Source organism: Cyanistes caeruleus, chromosome Z, assembly GCF_971803275.1.
Source record: "Cyanistes caeruleus chromosome Z, bCyaCae1.hap1.1, whole genome shotgun sequence".
In the NCBI taxonomy this organism is placed as follows: domain Eukaryota; kingdom Metazoa; phylum Chordata; class Aves; order Passeriformes; family Paridae; genus Cyanistes; species Cyanistes caeruleus.
Genome location: NC_141732.1, coordinates 72,189,993 through 72,216,637, shown reverse-complemented (window position 1 = coordinate 72,216,637; position 26,645 = coordinate 72,189,993). Strand labels below are relative to the sequence as shown.

At 44.6% G+C, this 26,645-nt stretch overlaps 1 protein-coding gene across 5 annotated transcripts in view; it reads left to right on the top strand.

Annotated features, from left to right (window-relative positions):
* Nucleotides 1-6,881: 6,881 nt before the first annotated feature.
* The window catches only part of LOC111941134 (phospholipid-transporting ATPase ID-like), a 96,922-nt gene continuing 77,158 nt past the window's right edge, over nt 6,882-26,645 (top strand). Inside the window, exons 1-4 of one of the 5 annotated variants that reach the window (XM_086868122.1) lie at nt 6,882-7,037; nt 7,250-7,402; nt 9,698-9,825; nt 18,097-18,392. The gene's annotated coding sequence lies outside the window, so the exon portion shown is untranslated. Of the gene's footprint in view, nt 7,038-7,249; nt 7,403-7,570; nt 8,786-9,697; nt 9,826-18,096; nt 18,393-26,645 lie in introns of those variants that run through there. The other 4 variants (XM_023944182.2, XM_086868123.1, XM_086868124.1 and 1 more) reach the window with 4 other exon arrangements.

Below are 26,645 nucleotides of genomic sequence, written 5' to 3'. Positions count from 1 at the left end.
CTGGGAACAGCAATGAGATAAGAAAACGAACAGTAACAGTGACAATAATAAAAAAAGGTGTGAGAAAAAGAAATTATTTACATGGAAAGCAAAATACCTATCACCCAAGGCTTTCTCCTAAAAGGAAAGGAAGATCCTTCTTCCTGGAAGTGAATGTCTCTTTTCCCCACCCCTGGCAGTGACATGAGCAGGTAATGAATTCCACAATGTCTTGGCCATGCTCCTTCCTCTGATCCCAGCTGGAACCAGGCCCAGACATCTCACTCAAATTCCCAGGATCATACTGGTTAATGGATTTGGGATCAAGCAGAAGTATTCTTTCAGGTGATGTTGACTGGAGATGTGGGAGGTTTCCACCCAGCTTGTTTTCAAGTTTCCAAGCTCCTTTGGCATCCCTGTCCCAGGTAATGCTTTCTCCATGAAAAGGCCTTGTCTGCAGGAGGCCTCTCAACTAATCCTGTGGCCTGTAATGATCAGGTCAGCTCTCTGAGAACTGAGGTATTTTTGTCAATTAGTGGTTTGGGTTCTTACCACTTCTCATCTACACCCAGCCTGTTCCTCATAGCATCTGATCTGACTAAAGAGCTCTGCAGAATAGGAAACCTAAGAAGAAATTCTTTCATTTCCCCTTTTTTATAAGTGTTCCCAAACAAACAACAACAAAAAAATGGTCACCACTCTACAAATCTGGGAAGCAAAACTTCCTACAGCAGAAATTTTGCTTTCATTTATTTTGTTACTTGTTGCTTTTGGAGAATGGATTTGATTTGGGTGGATTTCTCACCCAGATGACACAGGCCTCTGGGAAGCCTTTGGGGCCCCATAGCCTCACAGGTTTGTCATTTCCATGGAACAGGTGTTTTGCAATTATATAATGGACTACTTTGCAGAACTAGGAGCGTTGGTACTTTGTGAGGATAAAATTTTTTCGTCCAATGTCAGGAAAGGAAACCTTGTTTTCTCTACAGCATGGCAGCATAAGCAGAATTCCCACATACCTGCTAATCCAGCATGCCCAAGCCCTGGCCCACTGCTGGGCCTTAAGCCAGGACTAACACATCCTTCATCACTATTTAAGGTCCTGACTCTCTTAGGATCCAGCCCTGGGCAGGCTGATACTGCATGATCCAGGGCTTTGCAGACATAAAGGGATGAGATCCTGTGAGTGCTGTGGTTTTGCTGGCCCACTGCCACTCCAGCCAGCCACAAGCTTCTCCCTGCCAGGTTAATTGCTTTTCATCGGGCCTAGGTCTGGCAGGGGTATTGCTCCAGTACACCACAATGAGTTCATTAAAAAAGAACTTGGAACAAAGGCTCGTGAGACATGATGAAAATCATGAGAAATCATGACTGTCTGGGAAAAGTAAAATGATAGAGTGTTGCTACATATATATAATTATTGGTAAAGTAATAATTGTTAAAATAGCATTAAGTGCTATTCTAACAGAAGAATAACACAAACTTGGGTAATTTTCATGCTGCCAGGCATGCTGACTTTTCTGGCTCTTCATGACAGCCTGCAGTGGTGCCAAAGGCTGTGCAATCACGGTGTGTATCCCTGTGTTGAATGCTTGGCCTGAAATCAACCACCAGAGCTGAATGCACAACTGGAATGGCAGCTCTGTCATCACAGAATCATAGGATGGTTTGGGTTGGAAGGGGCCTTAAAGACCATCTTGTTCCAGCCCCCTGCCATGGCCAGGGACACCTTCCACTAGACCAGTTTGTTCAGAATCCCATCCAGCCTGGCCTTGAATATTTCAGGCATGAAGTATCCATGGTCTTTCAGGGTGGTGAGAGATTACAGGTAAAGGCAATGTCCAGTGGTGCAGGAGCTGGTATGCACCCATGATTTATGCCTGGAGACTTGGAAAGGCTCCCAGGTGATCAACGGACATAATCTTTGTGAACTGGTCACTGCAGTTAAAGAAGGGGGTGACGCAGTTCTGCCGGAGCCCGGGCTAGCTCAGGGACACTCTGGCTTACTTTGCTTCAGGAGCGGGGAACAGCCTGGGTAGGGTTTGATCCCAGACCTGAACCTTTTGAGCTACAAGCTCAACAAAGGCAGGGTAATGACCACTGTCAGGATCAGGTAAAGGAGGAGGAGGAGTAGGAGGAGGATGCTCTCTGTTTGAGCCTGGGGTTCTGTTTTAGCAAGTGACAGATTTCCCTGCCACTCTCTCCATAACAGAAGGGGTTACTGACCAGGACTGGGACTTTAATAACGGTGCCCCAGGCATGATGAATTTTCACATAAGAATGGGGTGGGTTCTAAGTGTTAATATCCCTTTGTCTGATAGTTGATTAGGGAATTCTTCTGGCTTAAAGGGAATCCCCAGCAGGGAGGTGGGCATTGGATTTTCTGTTGTTGTTGCCGACAGGAGGTGTGGTCCTGTCAGAGGGTCTCTGCCAATGCAACCCAGATGTTTTTCCTGCATTGCGGGACAACCCATGCCTCCAAGAACTGCACCAGGATGGTGACAACAACGAAGACCTACACAGCAGTTGTCATGCTAGGGGTGGTCTCTCCCTAGGGGTGTAACAAAATAGGAGGGATTAAAGAACATATTAAAACTCATCAATAAATGAATTTAACAGTGGGAAATCAGGGAAAAAGGGGGGGACTCAGTTCTCCTTCTCCACTAAGGCGCCTCCTTTCTGGGCTGACAGCTACTACATCTGAGGGTCTGGTGGGATGCTTGGGGACGTGCAGTTTTGCCTGCTCTTGTGGTATCCACCACAGTCCCTGGGGTGTGGACACACAAGCATACCTGTCACCCTGAGAATCAAATCTTTTGATATTGTTTTCATAATTTCTAGCCACTTTCCCAGGAAAGTAACTATAAACATAGGTGTTTATACATTCCATTAAAGATATGCCTTTTGATGGACATCTCTCACGGCCAGTGTGGTTGGGAAGGTGGTAACCTGACTATCCAATCCCTGGTCGTGGTCAGAAACCTATAAATACTGAAAGAAAAAATAAACGTTTCTTCTTCTTTCACCACACCTCGAGCTGTGTCTATGTGAATCATTTTGTGTCCGACAGTGACACATACCCACCACCCCATGTCACCAGCTTATATGGGCCCTCAATCGCACTGCTCTCTGGGTCCTGCATCAGAACAGGTGGGTGTTCCTTGGAGTTATGATTGCCATGAGGGGAGAAGTGTCTGACTAGTGGGAGATTGGTGTTTTCAAATGAGCAGTTTAAAAAATGATGGTGAAGAGGGCCTTACACAATCTCCCCTGTGGTGTTGCTCCTCTGCTGCTCTCCCATTGCCTTTCCAGGACCTGTTTGAGCGACTGGTGAGCTCACTCAATCACAGCTTGACCAACTGGGGAGTGAGGGATGCCATAGTTATGTTCAGCTCCCCAGTCCTGCAGGAATTAGTTGAATCCCCTGGAAATATATGCAGGGCTCTTGTCAGTTTTAATTTCTCTAGGGACCCCCAGCACTGAAAAGGCTTGCAGCAGATGGTCAATTGCATGTTTACATTTTTCCCCCTGTGGGCAGAGGCATAGACAGCTCCAGAGAAGGTGTCAATGGAGACATGCACATATTTCATGTGGCCAAATCCCAAAATGTGGGTGATATCAGTTTGCCATACTTCACAGCTTCCCAACCCCCTCTCAGCTTCCCAACTCCAGCACCCAGTGATGGCATTGCTGAGCGTTGGCTGTGGGGGGCATGTGGCCACAATGACTCTGGCTTCATCTTGTTTTAGTTTGAGCTGCTTAACCAAGCCAGGCACATTTTGGTGGAACATCTGATGGCTCCGCTTTGCCTGTTGGAAGAGGTCAGGAAGCCTTGCCAGCTCAACGGCGGCTGCAGCCAGGGAATCTGCCCAATTATTTCCCTCCGCAATCGGTCCTGGCAAATATGACCCCACATGCATTACAAAATAGGGATGCTCTCAATGGGAGATTGCATAGATTAATCTTGAGAGTAATTCAAACAAAATCCTGTTTGAGATCTCCTTCAGTACAGCATTTTCATCCCTTGCAACCACCCCTGCTACATGTGCCGAATCAGTGACCAAATTGAACGGTTCCAGGAACCTCTCGAAGGCTCTAACTGCTGTGGACAACTCAGCAATTTGAGGGGGCCCCTCAATATATTCAACATCCATCTCCCATTGCTGAGTTTGGGGATCCTTTTAGGTCATTATTGACCGGCAGGATGCTCCAGACGTATCAGTGAAAACTCAAGGGCCTTGAGTGGCTTTCAGCTTTTTTTTTATTTTGCTACCAATTGGAATTTAGCATTAAATAATTTATGGGCAGGGGCGTGGACAGAAATTTGTCCACTATAACTTTCTAGGGCAAGCTGTAAGGTCTCAATGCCCCTCAGGAGATTCTCGAACATTTCCCTGGTCAACCTCTCTGGGGACATTTCATCTCCAGAAAGGCTGACTGGCAAATGTCTGCACGTGAAGTCACAACTGGCCAATTCAAGCAATCTTGTTCTGGCTTCCCTGACCAACTGTGCCATCAGTTCCTGTGGCTTCATGATATTCTTGGACCGCTGGTGACTGAGGAAGACCCACTTGATGATCAAGACTGGGTCCCTTTGGTCCTTGTCCCACTGAAAAATCAAGCTGTGATAGTGTGGCAATTTTCCCATCAAAATGAATTTGAACAGCAACCCTCGGTTGCACTTACGTGCCTGTCTCCTTTCCAAAGCTTTCTCTACCTTCTCCAAAGCAGTCCTCGCCTCTGGGGTCAAGGTCCTTGGAGAACTAAGCTCCTCTCCCCCTTTCAGTAAATTGAAAAGGGGGGCTAGATCATCGGTGGTAACGCCTAGCCTGACCCAATTCAAAGTCCCACACAGAGACTGGAGGTCTGCTGAAGTTTTGGGATCACTGTTAAGAGCCAGTTTTTGAGGAACAATGGTCCTCGCAGTGACCTCCAGGCCCAGATACTTCCAGGGAGGCATCCTCTGGACTTTTTCCTCTTGTAGAGTGAACCCTGCAGATGTCAAAACCTTGACTACTTGATCAAGCGTGTGCTGCAGTAATTTGTCATTGGGGGTGCACACAAGCACATCATCCATGTAGTGTAGGATGATGGCTTCCCATTTATGTGCCACTGGCAGATAGTTGATGAGTTCTTCATTCCCTGGGGGAGAACTCACCAGAGGAACCTCCTCACTGGAGCTTCTTGGTTGGTGGTAGGAACTAAGAAGACAAAGTGTGGAGCATCGGCAGGGTCAAGGGAAATTTTGAAAAAACAGTCCTTGATGTCAAGGATGGCCTGATTCCACTTTTGGGGAAGCAACACTGGGGAGGGCATCCCTGGCTGGAGGGGATCCATGTCCACAATGACCTTATTTTGTGGAGGTTGTGAGGAGCCAACACTTGTCCTTCCCCAGCTTCTTGATGACAAATACTTTTGAATTCCAAGGGCTGAATGTAGGCTCCATGTTCCCTTGAGCCAGTTGCTCCTCCACAAGCTCATTGAGCACCTTTGATTTTTCTTTACTCAGTGGCCACTGATCTACCAAAACAGGCAAATCAGTGGTCCAATTTAATTTCTGAGTAGGGCGCTCCACAGTGGCTGCAATCAAAAATCCTGAGAGGTGGTCGGGATCTCAATTTTCAACCCCCACTGCAACATGATGTCCCTGCCCCAAGGGGGAACCCTGAAATCTGCAACATATGGGTGTACATTAGCCAACTGCCCATCTGGCTCCTGAGTTTGTACATTGTCCTTTGATATTCTAGCCAGTTGGGCACCACCTATGCCCTGTATGGTGCCTGCCATGGTTTGCAATTCCCAATGTGACAGCCAGGTCTTCTCAGGGATGACCGCTACATCCACCCCAGTGTCCAACAAGCCCTTCTTCCCTAGGGTCTCCAAACCCTGCTTAACGTACGTGGGACCATGGGCTTGTTCTCACCCACCACTTCTGCCCAGTAGACCTCAGGTGCAAACTCATCTACCGGGACCCCTGATGGAATGGGGATGGCCTGGGCGATGACCTGCCCCTTGGCCAAGTAGAAGGGTGGGTGGATGTATCACACCAAGAGAATGAGTCCATCTGGATCAGCCGTAAAGGTGACCAGAAGTATCTCAGTCTCTGGGAGTGTGTCAATCTTCCACCCACTGAGTCCACAGCAATTTCAGCCCCATGGGGCAACCTGAAAAGATGATCTTCCACAGTGGTCAACAAGAGCGGCAATTGAGGTTGCCATACTTTATTAACCCTTGGCTGGTAAGTGGCATTGTTTCAGTGGTAAGTAATGGTGTCAGTCCGGTAAATGTCAGTCCAGTTTGTGGTGTCACATCCAAGTTCCCCGCCCCCTGCGACCCTGGCTCCATTTGTTTCAACACGTGGAGCAGGTTCACGCAGCCCCCCTAGTTTTTTTTAACTCTCCCCGCTCCTGGTTCCCTTGTCCTGGCCTACAAGAGTTGGACACAGGACCAAAACAAGCTACATGTCCCTGCTGCCTGCAGCAGTAACACAGCGACAAGTCCTGGTGAGCTGCAGGTGGAAGAATTGCTGGACCCACTGGTGCAGCAGCAGCAGCTGTCCTCCCTGCAGGTCTTCTTTCTTTGACCCTTAAGTTAGTCACTTTCTTCATACAGGCTTCAATGATGTTGCTTAAAGTGGGTGGAAGATCCAAGGGCATCCCTACTATCACTCTTTGTCAGGCCTCGTTGGCATTTGTCTTCTCCATTTCCAACAGTAGGGCTGCATGTAGGCTTGGCTCCTCCACCTGCTTTTCAAATTGTGACTCATGACTTTTAATGTCTGTTTCTTGTAATGTTCTCTACCTGTTTTTCAAATTGTACTCAGCCTGTCTACAAATCTATAAATAATTCCTTAGGGTTGTCTGACAGCAGTAAAATTAACTCGGTGCTCATGGGAAGTCAGCACATGGAACGCTTTCTCTGCAGCCTCTTCTATTTGTTCTAGGACCAGTCTAGGAATCACCCTAGCCTGATCCTTGGCCTGAGCCCATTCTTCATCACTACTCAAGTGGTCCATCATATAATATTGCCAATAGTGACCAAGGCACCTCTGGAGACTTGTAAGAGCTCAGATCAGAGAGCCCATAATGACCTTTTCCATGCCTCCTCCCACAAAAGATACTCTGACAGGGAGAGGAGGCATAAAAACAAATCTTTAAGGTCATATGGGACCCATGGGTTGGAGGCGAAAGTGGCCTTGCGTAGGCCTTTCAAATACTCACTCCCCCAGCCAAACTCCTGGCCCTTACAAAGCTCTTTTTTGTTTTGATAGGAGAAGGTGCACACTTCCCCAACCACCAAACATAACCGGAGCAGCAAGCGGAAGGGCCTGCCGTTCCAGGTCCCAGTTCCCTGGCTTGTCATATCCAGCCCCTGGAGTGTGGGAACCAGAAGGAGGGGCATGGGCACTGGAAGTCGGAAGGAGGTAGGCAGAGCTGCAGGAGAAAGAGGAAGGGATGGAGGCAGGACAGTAATTTGGAGGGGTGGGGACTCTCAGGGAAGCAAGGAGGTGGAGCCAAGGTGGAAGAGGAAGAGTCTGAGGAAAGGAGAGGAGGGGCATCAGGGAGGCAGGGGTTGGGGGGAAGAGGGCGGAAGGGATTGTGGGGAGGAGAAGCACAAGAGAGAGGGGATCGGCCATGTGGTCCCCGCCATCTTGGGCCTTCTGGGCGCCATTCTGGGGAAACGGGAGGAGAGGGTGAATGGAGAAACTGAGGTGAATGAGGGGGAACCTCAAAAGGAACTAACTTGGGGGTTTGAACTGGGGTACTGAGTTTGAGGAAATGGTCCCTGACAGCGCGGCCGTCGCTGCTGGATCTAGGGTGCCAGGAGAGGTGCGGAAAGCCAGGGACAGCAGGACTTGCCTGACTGCCCTGCACAGAGCGGTCTGCTCTGTGTGACTCCTGCGGCATAGGGTGAACATTTCAGGAAGATGGGGAAAGGATAACTGGGGCAGAACAAGTTAGTAGTTTCCCCTTTCCCCCTTTTTCTACTAAAGTAAGCCAAATCAACACAAACAAATAAGTCAGTTTGGATGCAGAGGTGTCCTCTTGATTCATTAAATCTGTTAACTTCACCCACACTCTGTTCCAAAAACGAATGGAGGTTAAATCAAAAGGGGTGTGTGTGGACATTAGGACACCCTAATGAAGAAACAACCAATGTATAAATCACTTTAACAATCCCTTAGAAAACTGTTGTTCCACACCCACCCCCCCCACCCCCCCCCACTCTCAAGGAGTCCCACAGCTTGGTTATGTATCCCCCTCTGCTGAGCAGATAGTCTGGGACCCATCTCTGAATGATGTTACACTCTGCTCAGCAAACTCCACCCGCAGCCACAGCAAAAGCAAACCCAAAGAAATAAAATAAGGGTCTGGAGAGCAAACCAGGAGAGCACACCCACCACCCAACAGGGGTCCCTCCTAGCCACAAACAACACAATCCCCCCACTTGGGAGATACACAAGCCCTCCAGACAAGGGTGCTGCATCTGCAGTCCTGATCTGGGAGGTGATCCTTGGTGCCATGAGGGTTGCTGCCTCTGTCCCCGAGAGCGTTGCTGCTGAAGATGCGGTCTGCTCACACTGGGGTGGCCGACACTCAAAGAGCTATTGACCACTCCTCCATGGGGTCTTGGCCCATAGGGAGGCCCCACACTGGGCACCAGCTGAGCCTGGGCTAGCTCAGGGACACTCTGGCTTACTTCACACCAGGAGTAGGGAACAGCCTGGGTAGGGCTTGATTCCAGAGCTGAACCTTTTGTGCCACAAACTCAACAAAGGCAGGGTAATAACTGCTTTGAGGATCAGGTAAAGGAGGAGGAGGAGGCTCTCTGAGGTTCTGGGAACAGGTTTATTGCCAAAGGGGATCAGGGACACAAGAGCCCCAAGCACTCCTGTGCTTGGGATTTTATACATCAGCAACTCAATGGGAGGGTACAAACAAAGAGCCAATGGGGAATTCAGGAGGGGGAACGAAGGCATGGGATTACAATGCAGGGACCAACAGGGATGAGGGGGAGCAGAGGACTGGTCACACAGGCCCATGGGGCCTCAAGGGTTAGGAGATTGACAGGGAGGATCCAGAACAAAGGGCAGGGTTTACAGTGATGAACAAGGGGTAGGGGCAGGGTAGTAGTGACAGGCATGGAAGGGTCTGGAATAAAGGGTTGGGTCTACAATGATGGACATGTCAGGGGAAGATACAATTCTTAGGGGTAAACCAACTTGGGAGGAACAGGGAGGAGCACAAGAATGAACCATAACTGACAAACTTAAACATGCAACTACGAATAAACTTAAACACTCGCTGCAACAAGGGGGCAGGAATCCAAGCCTTCAAAGTACTGTCCTTGCTTTGCCAAGGTCTAAGCACCTTTCCCATGAGACTGCAGGAGAGTGCTGGCTAAGTCACAGGCTTGCCTACTGGTTTCGGAGTGAAAGATAACACATAAATGTGTTTGTGGGTCTGAAGCAAAGGGCAGTATATCTAGTGCTAGTATTTCACACTCTGACTCCTGCAAGAAAATAAAAAAAATACCCCAAAGCATCTCAAAAGCATATTTATCCTTGGATATGAAGTTCAGAGTAGAGCCTGTTCCAAAAAACGTCACATCCAACCCAAGCCGTTCTATGATCTCCCAGGACTGACAGTGTCCAGAGGCAGTGGAGAGGGAAATTGGAGTGATAAGTAGAAAAATAACTTTTCCTTCTCCTTTGAAGTCTTGCAGACGTGGTGCTGAAACCAGCTCTCTTGGAAAGCACAGCAGTTCACTGCGTTGTAAATTCACGTACGCTGGGGCTCCTCCAGAAATCTGCGAGCAGAGAGTGGAGAAAGATCAAAGCCTTAGGTAAGTAGGGCACCTATTATAGTGAACATTTATCTTTTCTTGAGAGGAGATGGGAGAGAGCAGGAAGTTTGATTATTTTGCAAACCTAAACCAAAAGTTTATTTCTGTAGCTGGGGGATATCAGAGACGTCTTCACAGCGGTTTTGAATTTGCATCTCTCAACATTTGATGTTCCCAGCATGCAAGGAACATACTCAGGAACTCTAAAAACATGTAGGGAAAAGGGGAAACAATCCTAAAAAGGTAACATCATTGTTTAACTTACTCCCCTAACAGTTTAAACTCTGCTTGGGTCTATCATTGTTGCAATTATTTCTCTTGTTCTTATTTGTCAGATGACATTTTTCAAAAGCCTAAATCATATTGCTGGGTTAAACAGAAGCTTTTAGGTACGTTTGTGATACTGCCTTAACTCAAATTGTCCTGGGAGGAGATGGAAAGCTCTTCACATGCTCAGAACATGGGAATATGTGAAAAGTCTTAGAAAAATGTAATTCCCGCCTAGTTTTTCCTCCCCAAATCTATTCCAGAGTCTTGGCATCTTCAAGCACCTCTTGGGACACATCAAATAATGAAAACCCAAAATCTACATAAGGTTTTCAGTTAAGTAAATCTGGGAAATTTGATCAGTGTGATATCTTGTCATATGGTGGATGCAGGCTGCAGGTCAGTTTCAACGAGGGCCCTTGGCACTGTCTGCCTAATACTGAAGGTTGGAAACAGCCATCAGGCATAGAAAATACAAAATATTTGGCCAATCCTCAGTTAGCACATAGTATGTTAGCTTCATTTCTGACTTAACCTGGGACAGAAAATGGCCCTCAGTAACTTGTTCCACAAAAGGAAACTTAGTCTCATGTACTCTGCTTCACCTGTCATGATGAGGTAATGTTTAATGTTTTATTAAAAAAAAAAATCTTAGTCATTAAGCTTCTAAAAATCCTTTACCAAAATTTCTCCTTTGCCATAACGGGTATTGGTAAGTCTGAGTCTGCTTTTGTGGGGGATTAAAACTGGATGCACTATGTGATTGCATATGGGATATGTTAAATAAAAGTGTTTTGTGATGTTTTAGAGTTCCCTGACCAATTCAGGGTGGATAATGCCAGACAGACATATGTCAGCCATCACTTGCAATATATTTTTAATGTTTTCATTGTAGAAGTTCATGTGTTTTAAAAAATTTTAAACTTAACATGTGTTGTGATCTTTGCTTCTTTGTCCCTGTTAGGCACATAGGGTCAAATTCTAATTTATGATCCTGTAGTAAATAGTCCTGTCATATTAATGATGTTACCTATGGGCCACATTGATGATGTTAATTGTGGATCATGTTAATCACAGAAAAAAAAAAAAAAAAAAAAGATTTTTCAATCACAGAAAAACTGAGATGAACCTGAGCAGAAACCTTGCACAAGATTGACTTACCTCTAACAAAATCAACTCTGAACAAGCTGTTCACCCCAATCCGAGATTGAATTTCACCTTTATTGGGGCAAGATTTTATTCTGTTAATGTTCTCTAGCAGCTGTTTTGTCCAGATGCCTCTCATGACTTTTAATGTTCATTTCTTGTAATGTTCTCTACATTTAACTGCTGGTCAGAGAGCCAATTCTCTTTTCAATTCAGCCATGACTGAAGAATCTCACTTTTTCCGGAAGCCTTAGAAATTTTTGCTTTGAAGGTTATGTCACTGGTATTCTCACAAACTGCTGGGAAACTGAGACTTTTCACAGCAGCCAAAGGGAAGTAGGGACATGAATCTTCTTGAAATTCATGGGAAGGTGACAACCACACTATAGCAAAAGTTAAAATGGAAACCTTGGTCAGGAGTTCTCATGACAGCAGTGGGTTGTAGTGACTACATGACCATGTGCTGCTTTTAGACTCAGATTGTGGCACCCGTTCTTTGCTTAACACCGCTTATTTTTAATTTTCCATCATGATGAAAGCATCAGGGAGTCTGTTTGTGCAACAAACATCCGACATGCCTTAGAACAAATCAAACTGGTACTAACAACACCAGGGAGGGCCGTCTGAATCCTAATCAGGAATAACAAACCCATTTCTACAGAGCTGTCTCTCCCTGGGGTCTTATGCTATTCCTTCATATGTTTCGGAGAGAAAGGCTGTTTATAGCCCCATTATAACATGTTTAGCATTAAATGTCAGGAAGCATCTGCTGGCATATTTCTCAGTAGGAGACTTCTAAATTCTGCAAGTGAGTTTGGGTAGCTGTCCTGAATATACATGGGAGTTCCCTCCAGAGATTTAAGTCATGTCTTTGAAGGCAAGTTAATGCTGCCTTATTGCAAATATTCTTTGTAGAATAGGGTTCTCAGTAAATGGTCAGGCTGAATATTCAGCAGCAGATATTTTGTTTTTCCCTCATTTCAGTAACATCCACTCTCTGGCCCATGTTGTAGGCACCACTGGGAGATTTCTACTGCCATTATTTCTGCTGTGTGTGAAGACACACTTCCATGGCACACATGATTTCAGTCATACTGCTGGTTTAAGGAGTTAACTTCTGCCTAACCCAGCATCACAGTTCATCTGACGTGAATTGTGATGTTGCAAGCCTTTGTGAGACCCTGTTTAGAACTCAGTAGCTGAAAAGATGCATTCAAAAAAAAAAAGAAAGAAAATTTGGAAGCCTTTGGGTCTGATTTGCCTGGCAATCACTTCAAGCAGACATAACCAGAGCTTACCAGTTGTCACTACACTGTGCAGACATTGCTTCAATTGCCAGTGAGTCAGATCATGGATTCATAGAATGGTTAGGGTTGAAAAAGATCTTAAAAGTCATCCTTTACCAATCCCCCTGCCGTGGGCAGGAACACCTTTCACTAGACCAGGTTGCTCAGAGCCCTATCCAGCCTGCTTCTGGATACTTCCAGGGACTGGCCACCCACAGCTTCTCTAGGCAACCTGTACCATGGCCTCACCACCTTCCCAGTAAAGAATTTCTTCCTAATATCTAATAAAAGCTGAATCTCTTTTAGTTTGAAGCCATTCCCCCTTGTCATCCTTGTTGCTATATGCCCTTACAAAAAGTCTCCATCCTGCTGGCTCCCTTCAGATGCCTGAAGGCCTCTATCAGGTCACGCTGAAGCCTCCTCTTTTCCAGGCTGAACAATCCCCACTCTCTCAGCCTGTCCTCACAGCAGAGGTGCTCCATCCCTCTGATCATCTTGGTGGCCTCCTCTGTGCTGGCTCCAGCAGGTCCCTGTCCCTCCTGTGCAGGGACCCCAGCTCTGGATGCTCCAGCTGGGTCTCAGCAGAGCAGAGCAGAGGGGCAGAATCCCCTCCCTCCCCTGCTGCCCACGGGGCTCTGGATGCAGCCCAGGACACGTTTGGCTCTCTGGGCTGTGAGTGCCATGGCCAGGGCATGTCCAGCCTCTCACCCACAGCACCCCCAGGTCCTTCTGGGCAGGGCTGCTCTGGGTCTGTTCATGCCCAGCCTGTGCTGATACCGGGGGCTGCTCTCACCCAGGTGCAGCACCAGCACTTGGTTTTATTAAACCTTTTGATATTCCCATGGACCCAACCCTCAAGCTTGTCCAGGTCAAGGGGGAACACAACATCAGGGAGGTTGCACCTTCTGCTTAACATACCCATAGAAATTCTTCCTGCTTTTCTTTGTGTCCCTTGCTATGTTCAGTTCCAGCTTTGCCTTGGCCTTTCTTACTCCATTGCTGCAAAACCATACTTCATCTCCATACTCTTCCCAGCTCACTGCCCTTGCTTCTACTGCCTGTGCATTTGCTTTCCCTTTAGTTTGACCAGTAGTTCTTTACATAGCCATGCTGGTTTCTTACCTTCCTTGACTGGCTTCATTTCTAGCTCTTTTGCTTTATGGGAGATGTCCTTAAAGCTCTGACAGCTCTGTTCCAATCCCTTGTCTGTGGCAACCCCTTGTCTCTGATGCCTGGCAGTGTCCCAGAGTCCCTGAAAAGCTGGAACTCTGCTTTCCTAAAGTTCAGGAGCCTAACTGTACTTCTTACCTAATCACATCCCTCAGGACTAAAACTCCACCAATGCATGGTCACTGTGGCCCAGGCTTCCTCCAGTCTTGATGTCCCCAGTTACCTTTTTTGCACTGGAGATGAACATACCCAGTACCACATCCCCTCTGGCAGGGCTGTCTACTACCTGGCTCAAGAAGTTATCCTCCAGTCCAGGAGTTTCCTGGCTTGCCTACAGCTCCCTGGTGCTACTTTCCCAGCAGATGTTGGGGAGGTCCAAGTCCCCCAGCAGGACTAAAGCCTGCAAGTGTTATGCCTCCTGTAGCTGGAGCAAGAAGGCTTCAGCAACAGGCTCCCCTTGATCAGAGTCTGCAGTAAACACCAGCCAAACAAGATTCCCTTTGTTTCCTCAGTCTCTGATTCTTACCCACAGCCTTTCAACTTGCTCGTGACTGCAGAGGGCAACCCCCCTGCCTCTCTTTCCTGCCCTGTCCTTTTTGAACAGCCCGTAGCCATCCATAGTTGTACTCCAGTCATGGGATTTGTCCCACCAAGCTTCAGTAATGACCACAAGGTCATAGTTTTCTAACACCACACTGGCTTCCACCTCCTCCTGTCAGTTGCCCAGGCTGTGTGCATTGGTATAAAGGCACCTCAGCTGGGCTGCCAGCCACATCACCTTCCCAGGGCAACGCCCCTTAATTCCTGTGAGATAATTTCCTGGTGTTTAAGTGCAATACTGTAAGGGAAACAATCCAATAAAAATGAACCTTTTTTTTTAAAATTTTTTTTTTAATTTTTCCAAATCAGCATTCAGTGTCTAGATGGGAGCAAACAGGAGCTCCTGGGAATGGGTTTTGCGTTACAGTGGATGTCCCATGAAACTGGCCTGGTAGGAACGTCTCTTTGTTTGCAGGAAGTTCTGTGCCAAGCCATTCTGAGGTTTCATGTCTATAAATCAAAGTGTCCATTTCTCCTCACACCCAACCGATACATGTTGTTGAGACTCGGTTATGTACATCTGATGACCTGTATGGTCTTTGTGGCTTGCATGGCAAGACCTAGAGAAGGAAAAAGGGATAGTCCTTGCCCAAAATGCTGAATGAAATCATGTAGTTGATGAATGCATTTGTGTTTCAGGACCCATTCTTCCATTAGATTTTGTCCTTCCTTTTGGATATGCAGAAGGGCCAAACCCAACTACCTGCTACTTCATCTGTCAGTTGAAACAAAAAGTTCTAAATCTAACAGAAAAAGCTGTTAGACAAACATTCCTAATAACAATTTTGAGTCAAAATTTGGAATGTATTGGGAATTTATTCACCATACACATGTTCAAAGAAACAATTTTCAAACATTTATATACAGTGTAACACCCAAGATTTTTTTATAGACACTCCCAAAAGTCTGCCCTATTTATTGCATTATGGTATAGGTGTTTCATTTATTTTAATTACTACCAGAATATCTCATCTATCTTTGTGTAATGAATAACCCAAGTTTTATCCAGTTAAACAGTGCTTTATTAAATTTACTGTTGTGGTTAGACCATTACTATTGATTAAATTTTCTGAGGTGTACAAGCCCATGAAGTGGGTCCCTTACTGCACCTGCAATGTATTAATCAAGTTTTCTGGGGTGTGTAGACCTTTGACTCCTTAACTTTCTCTAGATATCTTTTTTGTTCTACAACATCTAATTCATCTCTAGCTACATGATAACCATTAAACAATTCTTTACTGAATTTTGTTCTTCAGCTATTGATTAAATTCTCTAAGGGCTATTGATCCATGGAGTTCCTTTCTGCAGGTGCTCTGAGGTAATTTCTCAGGGTTTTCTACTGACACTCAGCCAACACAGATTTAAATCAAAACCAGCTAAAATCACTATCAAACATCCCTTAACTAATTAAACATAGTTCACTACAAAATTTTTAAAAGGTCACAAAACTCCTGGCTAACCAAGACGTCACGTCCTGTCACAGCGTCATTCTAAACTTGCTTATCCCAGGATGTCTGGTGTGCTTATTGCTGGCAGGATGAGCCTCCACAAAAATCACGAGAGGTCTGTCCACTGCCATGCCCCTTTCCCAGCACATAACAGCTACAGGAGGAAGCCACAGCACAGCAGGATGTTTCTAAGGCAGTAACAGAGGGTGAAGAAACTCCTTCATTAGCTCTGAACAAACAGGCACTGAATTCACAGAGCAGGAGAAAAAGGGGTTATTGGTGCAACACACAGACCACAAGATGGGAGAAAGCGGAAATGGTCCCAAAAACGTTGTATTTTGCAAAGGGGACAACTTTTGAAAGAACTGCTCTGGAAGAAATCTTCTGGAAAACTGCTGAGGATCATTAAGGGAAGAGAAGATCATGTAAGCAGTTCTTGTAATACAGCTTTTTATCAGGCAGCAGCATGTCTTTCTTTTTCCCTTAAAAATTGCATCATTCTTAACCAGTAGCTTTTTGACTCCAAACAAAGGGAGTTTTCCAGCAACAAAAACATTAATCCAAGGGTATACTCTCATCTCCAAATTTTAACTATTGTTAATTTGAAGTTATTTTTACTTTAGTGGCCAACATAGCAGAGACAGGAAAGAATTGTAATTGAATTGAATTTCGTGTATCCTCCAAGTCTAATTCTGAATGCTATGTAAAAGTTTTCCTATCAGCTCACTGACTCATAGCTGTAGTGCTTGGAGGCAAATTGCTAAGAGGAGAGGCTGTCAAATTTCATCTGCACTCTGTGGCACCTTTTTCTCTTAAGAAGAACTGTTGCAATAATAGTATTGTGAACCAATGCAATAACTGGAAAGTCACCATAAAAAGAGCTTATTCATTTGTGCCCCACAGAAATGTGATTATTTCCATTTTGGGGGAGAAAAAAAGTTGTATTTCACAGGACTTTAGGACAGTCTCTGCCTTTGTTACATGAAAGAGACTTAGAAATTCTCCTGTTCTGAGGCATCACTGGTGTGTCTCTAAATACCTTGTAGCTGTCAATGTCTCCTACTTGGTCTCTTGATGAAGTGAAGAATTGTTATTCCTTTTATGAATAAGGAAAGAAAGCACTTCAGCATTTACTAACTTGTCCAGGATCTCTCACAGATGTGAGAGAGGATCTGAGTCTCATTTCAGTGTTGCTCGGGCTGTTATCCTTTCTTCTTTAGGTTGTGTTCACATGACCCTATTAGTCATAACCATGGTCTATTATCTACTGGGAGATCTTTAAATAAAATTGTAGTATTTCACTGCTATGTTTGCAATCCCATCTGCTGCTCTGAAGGCCAAAGAATAGATTTAGTTTGAAAAAGGCTGCAGGGAACAGGGGTACTGATGAATTTCTTGTCATTAACCAAGAACAGACAGACCAAAACCCCCCAAACAGATAAAGTGGTTAAGGAGGTGTGAAGTACCTTTTAGAAAGGCTTCTGATTCAATAACTTAGCATATTGTGAAGAATGTAAAAAAGAAAAAAAAAAGAAAAAAAAGAAAAAAGAAAAAGCTTCTTTGGGAAAAATCTTTATCTTACATATACAACTTAAACCTGACACTAATTTGGAATTTTTCGGGCAGAAGATATCATTTAACCTTAAACTAGGTGGCAAAAAGACCTTAAAGGAGCAAATCACAGCATGTGATTAACATGAATTAACAAGAATTAACACTGGAAGTTTGCATTATCAAACAGTAGAAAGTATGCAGTACTGGTGTTGCAGATAAATGTCATTACTTAGACAATTTAATTTTATTGCAAGTTTTCATATTGCATCCTATCACTGCTGTACTTGGTAGCTTTTTTAGATTAGTTCTGTCTTTTCTCTATCTCAGATTTATCTTTGTAAACATTTTATTTAGTCTGAAGAGGGCATTGAAACAAAAAACTGTGTCAAAAGCTGAACCTGCGTGTTTGTTTTTTTTTCCTCATAACCACGGAATCCAGAAACAGGAATCGAGATCCTGTAGTACTTGGCCCCATAAACTCCCCAAACAAGCAACTAGCCCACAGAAGTGGCATGTATTTTATAGGTCCTTATGGGAGGCAGTGAAATGTCTGACCCGTAATAAAGAATATATTTGTGACTGAAATTCTCCGAGTGCTGTCCAAGAAGACAAATCTGCCGACTGCCAAAAGTTGAGCTCAAGGTCTCGCTGTTGCTTTAGCTGCAGGCAGGGTGCACCACCGGGTTTTTAGGCTGCATTTCTCTGAGATGAAATCCAGAGTCCTGCCCGTGGTATAAAAACCTTTGTAATACCTGGTGTCACACCCGAGTCCAACGATCACTTGGTTTTTATTTACTCAGTGCTACGCGGTGCCGCGTTCCACCCCCAGCCTGGGGAACTTTGCCTTTCCCCTCGCCGTCCTTACCCAGCGCACCGAGACATCCCGCAGCTCCTGGGCCGGGTTTGGATCCTGGAAAACCTGCTGTCCCCTCGCCAGCCTCTCCTCCCAGCTGCGGAGAAGCCTCGGCGTGCTCGCCCGGGGAACCGTCCCGGGAGCTTACAACAAGCTGCGGCTCTTCGCATGGTGCTGAAAACGATCCCTTCTGTTCGTCGTGATAAACAGCTCCAGGCTGGACACGAGACACAGAACAGCCAGGTAGGACAATTCCTTGATTTCTTCTCCTAAGAGAAAAACGTAAAAACTTGCATAGACGCCCAGATTTCAGCTTTTTGTTTTTATTTATTTTTGTTTTGCATACTGGACTATTACTCCATCTGTGAATATTATTTTTCAATAATGAGACTGGTGTCAAAGCCTGCTGCTTGTAGTGCCAGCCCCAGTGTGTCAGCAACACTCAAAGCTATTGCAAAGCTGGGATCACAGAAGTGTGGCTCTGGTAAATCTCTCCAAAGTCGGTGGGTAGGAAAGCACACATTCATTTTAACTGGCTTTGGATCCAGTCCCCTCTTCTCTCTCCGTAAATTTCTGAAGGGAGAGTTGGGCTTCTCTGTGAAAGGTGCTTTAAGTTGTCCTTATTATCATTATTGGCAACTGCATTTTAATTTCACAATAAAGACATGAAACATAGGCCTCCATCATGAAGGGGTTTGCATTGGACCTGACTGTCTCTGGAGGAGATGTGCTCTCTCTCAAACTGGTAGATGGGCCAATTAGCAAGTTGTTTTCGGGCCTGTCGTGTGCTAAGTGATAAATGGTGTCACTGCCTTTAAAACTGGAGAGTATGAGACCGGGATGAAGTATTTGCACCACTTGTTTAAGACCCTTATATAGAAATAACAGTGTTAGGTTTGTCCTGGACAGTCTTTTCTTAGCATAGTTATTTTTGTTTCATTAAGCCAGTATGTGACACACTGCAAAGTCAACTCAGGGATGCCCAAAGACTTTGCAAAGTTTTTCCTAGAGGAAACACATTCAAAGTATCTTCTGTATTACAGAGAAAAATCATCCCTTCACCTCCAAATCCTTGCTTACCTGATATACCAAGTCCTCCAATGTTTCCTGATGTCTGGCACTATTTTGACTCTCATCCCAGGAGTAAGACACTTTAGCATGTATTCAAGGAGGATTTTCACCACAAAACATTGCTCTTCTCTCTCTGCCCATGATTATTCAGTTATCCTGACACAGGCAAAAGAAGTCCCATGAAAGCCAGAAAGAAATTTAGTTAAATGAGGGGAAGGAACCTTTTCGTTTTAGCTAAAGCAAACTCGCAGTGATACTTAACTTTGCAAATACTAAATTACTTCAAAAACAGTATTGAAAGCAAAGGTTAAAGCTATGTTACTGGTGATAAGAGGCACTCTCTTTATTTCTCAGCATTAACTTGGTTGCAAAGCATCAGAGGAAGGTAACACTGCAATTCACGGTACTGAAGTAACTGTTTACTTCCTTTTCTGTGGATGGCTTATTTTTCTTAGTGATAAAAGCTCCCCGTGGATCTTTATTTAGTCAAATGTGTGACTTACTGCACTTTAGCTTTGATTCTAGGTGTTAGCTTATTCATGACCTACACACAATTTTGCATTACTGAAAGTCACTATTGCAGGCTTAAACGAAACAAAAATCATTCGGAGGAAGGAAACAAAGATGTAGGCTAATTTGCTGGTATCACAGTAAATCATGCTGTTTGATGACAGTCTAGGTCTCTTCAAATCAGCCAGGAAACAACCCTGACAGTTTCACTGGGAATAGTTTGTCTCTATCAGAGAAGACAGATGCCTGGGTTATGACCAGGCAGTCGGCTGTCTGTGCTAGAGGGACACTCTGGACTCGCCTTCTACACGGTTAGATTGGCAGTGTTTAGTCTGGGTAGCAGTCCGGCCCCTTACACTCATAGCCCAGTATGGGACCCATAAAGGTTTGCACTGGCTGCAGGAGGAGCAGGATTTAGGTCCTTGCACACGTGTAAAGTGGTGTAGAGGTAAGGGGGAAAACCTGAGACTCACGCAGCAGGAAAGTCAGAGGTGAGTTCTGCTCTACTGTCTGTAGATCTATACCTAATCTATATCTATATTTAAATATTTAAAGGTGATTTTCACCATTTAAAGGTGGAATGTTCTGATTCTGCCAGTGCTCCCAGTGCCACACTCCAAGCAGGAGCAGTGAAAGGGTTGCTGACAGGGCTGTGATCCATAGATAAACAAGAGTCCTTTTCCCTTTCCCTGACTCACTCCAGGTGCCTGTGCAGCTCCCTCCCTGCCTCCATAGGTGATTCAGTGTTACTCTTTCATTCATTATTTCCTTCCTGCTCTGTTGTTTTGGTGGGTCTGAGTTTACTGGGATGTGCAGCTACTGCAGGTAGCAATTTCAGTGGGAATCTGGATTACCCACAAGTTTAACATTTAGACCTCCACCTGCTTTCCCCTGCCCTTCAGTAAGAGCTGCAATGTGCAGTTTATACTGGTGAAATGTTGCCAATGCATTCCCTACCAGCCATTTCACTTCTTGGACAAACAAGACTTTGTTTACTTTCCCATCTTAAATGTACAGATTTGGCTTTAAAGGAATACAAAAGATACAGGTGTGAGGGGAGTCAGAACAATGGTTTTGCTTAATTTATGCATGTTTGCAAGGGAATGATGTCTTACATTCCAATTAGGATTGCTCTCCCTTGTCTTCTAGACCCCTCCACCCTTCCAGCCAGGTCCTCTGAGTGGTTTTTTTTCCCCCAAGGGCTCTGTCTTTGCACTGATTGGGAAGGTTGTATCCTAAAGGCTGTTCCCCCACAGCAAAGCCACCCAAACCGAAGTGCATCTCTTCCCAAGCTGCTGAATTTGTAGGAACTGTTATGTGGACATTAACTGGAACTGATGCTAATTTGTATTTATTTGTGGGACTGCAAACCATGACTACTCCAATTAACATTCTCTACAGCTCTACCTGCTGCAAGATCAATTGATGCCTCAATGCCTGTGTCAGACTTCCCAGGTACCTTTCAGGAACCTCCAGGCTCCACAGGCATCCCACATTAAATTCAATGGTTTCCAGTGTTTTTCCTTACTACTATATCCATCAAGCAATTTGGTTTGTCTTTGAATTTGTTTCTAATTCTAGGGATGTTTCTCTTCATCCTGGTATGTTCCTAAAGTGAATTCTTTTGCCTCTGCTGCCTGGCCTTCAAAGCTCCATAAGTGCATTAATTCCTTTGACTCTTCACCTTCACATGATGTAAGAACTTCCATGGAGGCCTCTTCTTTCATTAACAAGCAAAAGACTTGAAACAAAACCCAAAACCTTAACAAAATTGTAGAACACTTGCAACATCAGCTGCAGACTGAAACAAGTTTCTAAGAAACCATTCATCCAAAAACTTTCCACTACATCAGATATTGATTAATGAAGCAATATACACTTTGGTCTATTTAAATTTCATGCCTCACTGGTGTGGTTGCCTCATGTCCCAGGCATTTTTGGGAGTCTCAAGGTATAGCTGTGTAAAGCATAACTTCACCACATACTAGAGAGATTTCCCAGCTACAGCTGGACACCAGGCACTACTTTTGACTTTGTGTGCTTGCCAGAGCAATGATAATTCATTCTCTGGATTGCCACCAGTTTTATTTCTGACTGACCCTTGCTACAAAGTTGTACTGCAAGTCGACTGGCCCAGGCAAATGTACTTTTCTTTGGTTTACAAACAGCATTTTTACCTCAGCATGTTTTTGCTGGACTAGTGTAAATATGCTCTTCCCAAATATGCTCTGCAAACTCACTTGGGAGACTGCCTTTGACTATCCCCTTTGTGTTTAATGCTGTTTTTTTCTCCTATAGCCAAAACAGCAATCTGATTGTAAGAAAAAAATTCAAGTCCTTGCCTGGGCAGACACCACCTGTTATACAGATGGCATCCAAAGAAACACTCAGACCTCTGTCTGACCTGTTTACATCTCTGTGCCATGCTCATCCCCAGAGCTAATCCAGTCTTGCTTTTCTAAGAGAAATTATGACTTTCATTTACTGACACAAAGCATTTATTCTGTTCTGATTACACCATCTTTACAAAGTCTTTAGGGATTACATGTGCTTTCTAGTACTTGGCTTCACCCAGGGAACTTGGCCAGATACTAACAGTCCTTAGAATGCATTTCTGCTTAACTCAAGCCCTGTGAATCTTTGCTGTCAAACCAGCCTAAGCAGTTACATGGACAGCTGGGCAAGGGGACACAGCTGCCCAGTGTGGAGCTGGGCCACAGGCAGAGCACTGCAGAGCTCTGCTTTGGAGATGTGACACATCTGGAATGAGGAACATGTCTTTGCCTAGGTTCAAGGTTAGACTCATACAATCACAGAGGGGTTTAGACTAGAAGGAACAGTTGAAATCATATCTTTCCAGGCCCCCTCCCGTGGGCAGGCACACCTTCCATCAGACCAGGTTGGTCAAAGCCCCATCCAGCCTGGCTTTGAACACTTGCAGGGATGGCACATCCACAGCTTCTCTGGGCAGTCCATGCCAGTGTCTCACCACCCTCACAGTAATAATTCTTCCTAATACCTAATCTAAACCTACTCCCTTTCAATGTAAAGCCATTCCCACTTTTCCTATCACTGCATGTTTTTGTCAAAAGTCCCTCTCCAGTGTTCTTGTAGGTTCCCTTTATGTGTTAAAAGGCTGCTAAGAAAGTTAAAAATGCAAATTTGGAAATAATGGAACACAGCACAAAAAGAAACCTAAAATAACAAAACACACTCTCGGAGACTTTGCCACAGTTTCTCAATTTCTGTGCTAATCCTCATGCAATTTCCACCTCTCTTTATATTATTTTAAACTGGGAAGTCCTGTGATTATCTAAAGATTATCTATCTCCTTGTGGGGAGGAGGCACCAAAAATGGTTGAGCTTTTATGCTTCAGTGCCACACCAAGATAAAGGACCATGGGTTTTGAGTTTTTTTACTTCCTTATTAAGAAAACTACTTTCTTCATTTCTCCTGTCTAGGCATTTGGTGCTGCACTGTACTGCTGGAACCTTACTTCATTCTCTCTACTCCCAGAGTCTTTGATTATGGATTTTTTTTTGTGTGTATCTTTATTAGCACATTACCAGCTTGAGGCTGCATGTCATTGCCTTTTGAAGATACACCAGCAAGACCTTGATCACTCTATCAGGAACAGGAAATGCTGTCTCTTCTTGTGGGGCCCACAATTTATTTAACCTATAAACAGCATATGAAAATCAGAAATGACAAATCAAAATGACAAATAGTAACACTGGGAATAGGGTGTTTAAATACCTACCTCCCTTTTTATGTATCTCCTTGTTTTTAAAGGGATCTTCTGTGATCCTGCATCATATCCCAGCAGCAGAAATGCAGTGGTTAACCTCAAATGAGTTACACACCCAGCATCCTTGTGGCTGTGTGCACTGCACATTTCTCACTAGCTTAGCTGCTGCTTTCTTCATCGGGTTCTCCTGAACTGCTGGGTGAAGGGCATGTCCTCCTTAACTCTGCCATGCCATCCTGAAGGTCACAGACACCCAGCAGGTTGTTCCTCTCCTTCATAAGGCTGCAGAGATTCACATGCACAACTTCTATCTCAGTTAACAGGAATTCACTGCTTAAACACTGACTGTCCATGTGCATGGAGATGGGAATAATACGTGTCTCTGCTGTCAGCCAAGCAAGTGCAAAGGAACATGCATTCTGTTAAATTCCAGGAGAACAGATGCAGGAACAATATAACATAAATTAAGCTTGCACTGAATAAAAGCAAAGGCTAGCAGTGCTGGGATCTGGCATGTGCTTTGGCCATGCTGGCAGAGCTGTGGATATATATAGCTTATTTACTGCCAAGGTGGTGCTGCAATTGAAGTGCAAACTGTTGATTAAAATGTCATGCAGTTTTGTTGGGGAAATATCCAGGGAAATTGTTTTGTGCTTATTTATGTCATGTGGTATTGGCACAGATATTTTAGATCCTTGGTTAATTACCTAAAGTTTGATGTTCCAGAGGGGACCCAAGTTCTCTCTTATCATTATATTATGCTCCCTGGGCCTTGTTTTATATGATGGCTATTTTTTTTCCAGACCATGCTCTTTTGCCACCAGGCAGGGGCTTCCTTGTTCTTCTCAAAGTTCACAGAACTTGAATTCTGACAGGTCAAGGAGCCAAATCAGTCCCAATCATGAACACTACAAATTATTGTAGCACTACAGTATTATACTCCTGTGTGCTCTCATCCCATTTTGAGATCATGGCTCAATGGAATGCTGGTCCGGGTGCACATCCCTAAAGAGAACATCACTGGGTCACCCCTCAAGGCCCTGTGGCCTCTCTGAAGTGGGCCAGCTTATCATGATATAGCCATCAAAAACTATAATAATATAGTAAATACCTAAACACAGAATTATAGAATGATTTGTGTTGAAGGGACCTTAAAGATCATATTATCTCCAACCTCCTGCTGGACAGAATGCCTTCCACCAGGTTAATCTAGTCAAGCCTTGAACATGTAATTCAGTAAATAATACTAACATATATATATATATATATATATATATATATATATATATATATATTTAAAAAAGGTAGATACTAGGAGTAATTTTGATACTAGGAGTAATTTTGTAGTGGGCAGCAAGTTGTCTCCATACTTTTCCTGGCAGGATAGATATAATTGTAATCTGGAAAAGAAACAGTAGAGATACACATGCATACAGTATGCTCACTCTGGAATTAAGGTTAAAATGCTTATGAGCATAATGGATGTGACATGCTAACTGAGACTTCTCTCAGAACACCACTAAGTCTTTCATGGGATGGATAATTGATCTTCAGAGCAATATGTAATGAAACCATGAAGAACTTAAAGAAGTAAATCCCAGATCTCTTGGGAACTTAAAGAAGTAAATCCCAGATCTCTTGGCTGATGCTGTAGGGAATGCAGAAGCGATCTGCTCCATGCAGATCCACGGACTTTCCATCCTTCCCACACATACCTAGTACAGAGAAGTGTGGAAGATTGTGGAAGTCTCTGTAAAATGTGGAGGCTTGGCATGGGTTGGATTTCCTCTGTGTGTTGAACCACGGGGTCCCATCGAGGGGTATTCTAGTTCATTAGCGGTTTGAGCTGGGTTTTTTGATGTGCATCTGAGGAGTGGGCAAGTGACAGCGTCTGAAGTGTCACCACACGCGGCGTATGTGTTTGTGGCAGCTGCTGACTTGCCCATAGCAGCCTTGTGCAACACCCCTCTTAAAAAGGGCACTCTCGTTAGAGGTTCTGATGAAATGGGCTGCCACTTTGCCCTCAGCTATTGATTTTTTTTTCTATTCACGTTAGAGTGATTAGCTTTTAACGAGCGCTCCCAAGCATCCCCCTGGGATTCCCCTCGTTTTCACTGGTGATGATTAAGAAATATGTGCTAAATGCAGTGTGGACACCTCTGGTGTTTGCTGCAGCAGCTGATTAATCCCCACCCTTTGCCGGTGCAGTGTCCTGGGCAAAGGCAGAGACACAGATTTTTATTCCAGGAATGTAATACTGAGACAAGAGTATCTCCATCAGCTCCCACCAATGTCTGTGTCCATCAAATCACTCAGTTTCTCACAGGATCACAGAGAATATTTCAGGTACACAGGAGATTTTTCTCCTTGCAACAGCATCTTCCCTACCAGAGCATTGAAACTTTTGGCCGGGAAGGAGTTTGTAAACACAAGATCCCAAATCTGGTGAGAGGTGAACTCAGAAATAATGTAGCCTTGCGTCTTGTTCCCTGCAGAATTGATTATCTTTTGCACTTTTTTCTGCTCTTCAGTGTAATCTGAGCATCTGAACCTGCATTTTTTGACCAAAATGTCTTTGTCTCTGCTTCATCTTGTAAAGGCTGCAAAGGTGACATCTGAGAGACATTATTTCAATTTCTATTTTAAAACATCAGATGGTATCACATTTGTAGGGGTTGGTGCTAGGCAGATGAGATCAATAGTTGCCAGAGCAAATTATTGCTTTCTTTTGAAGACAGGAGTCTGGCCCTTTTTTGATTTCTCATGATTTTCCTTAGCAGACCACTGTTTGTTAAGGGCTTGGCATAGTGGGCAAGGGGCATTGGTGGAGAAAAGGCATCTCTATCCACACACCCATCCTTCCCTGCTGAAGGTAAGCGGCACACCACCATATCCTGATCAGTATCACTCAGGTTATTCCACACACACTCACAGAAGCTATTTTCTGACTGTTTCCATGTGGCAAGTACTGGGACAGCTCACAGCTTCTGGAGTAACTGGTGAAGTATGGGAATACTTCTGTATGAACCTGCAGTGCTAGAGCTGCACCTCAGATTATACCCAGAGGGATGGATGCGTACAGGTAGGAATCCAGAGCATCCCTTCAAATTGGGCTAATTTGGAATTCTTTGGAGGAGTGGTAAAATGAGTTGAGCAGAGTAGCTCC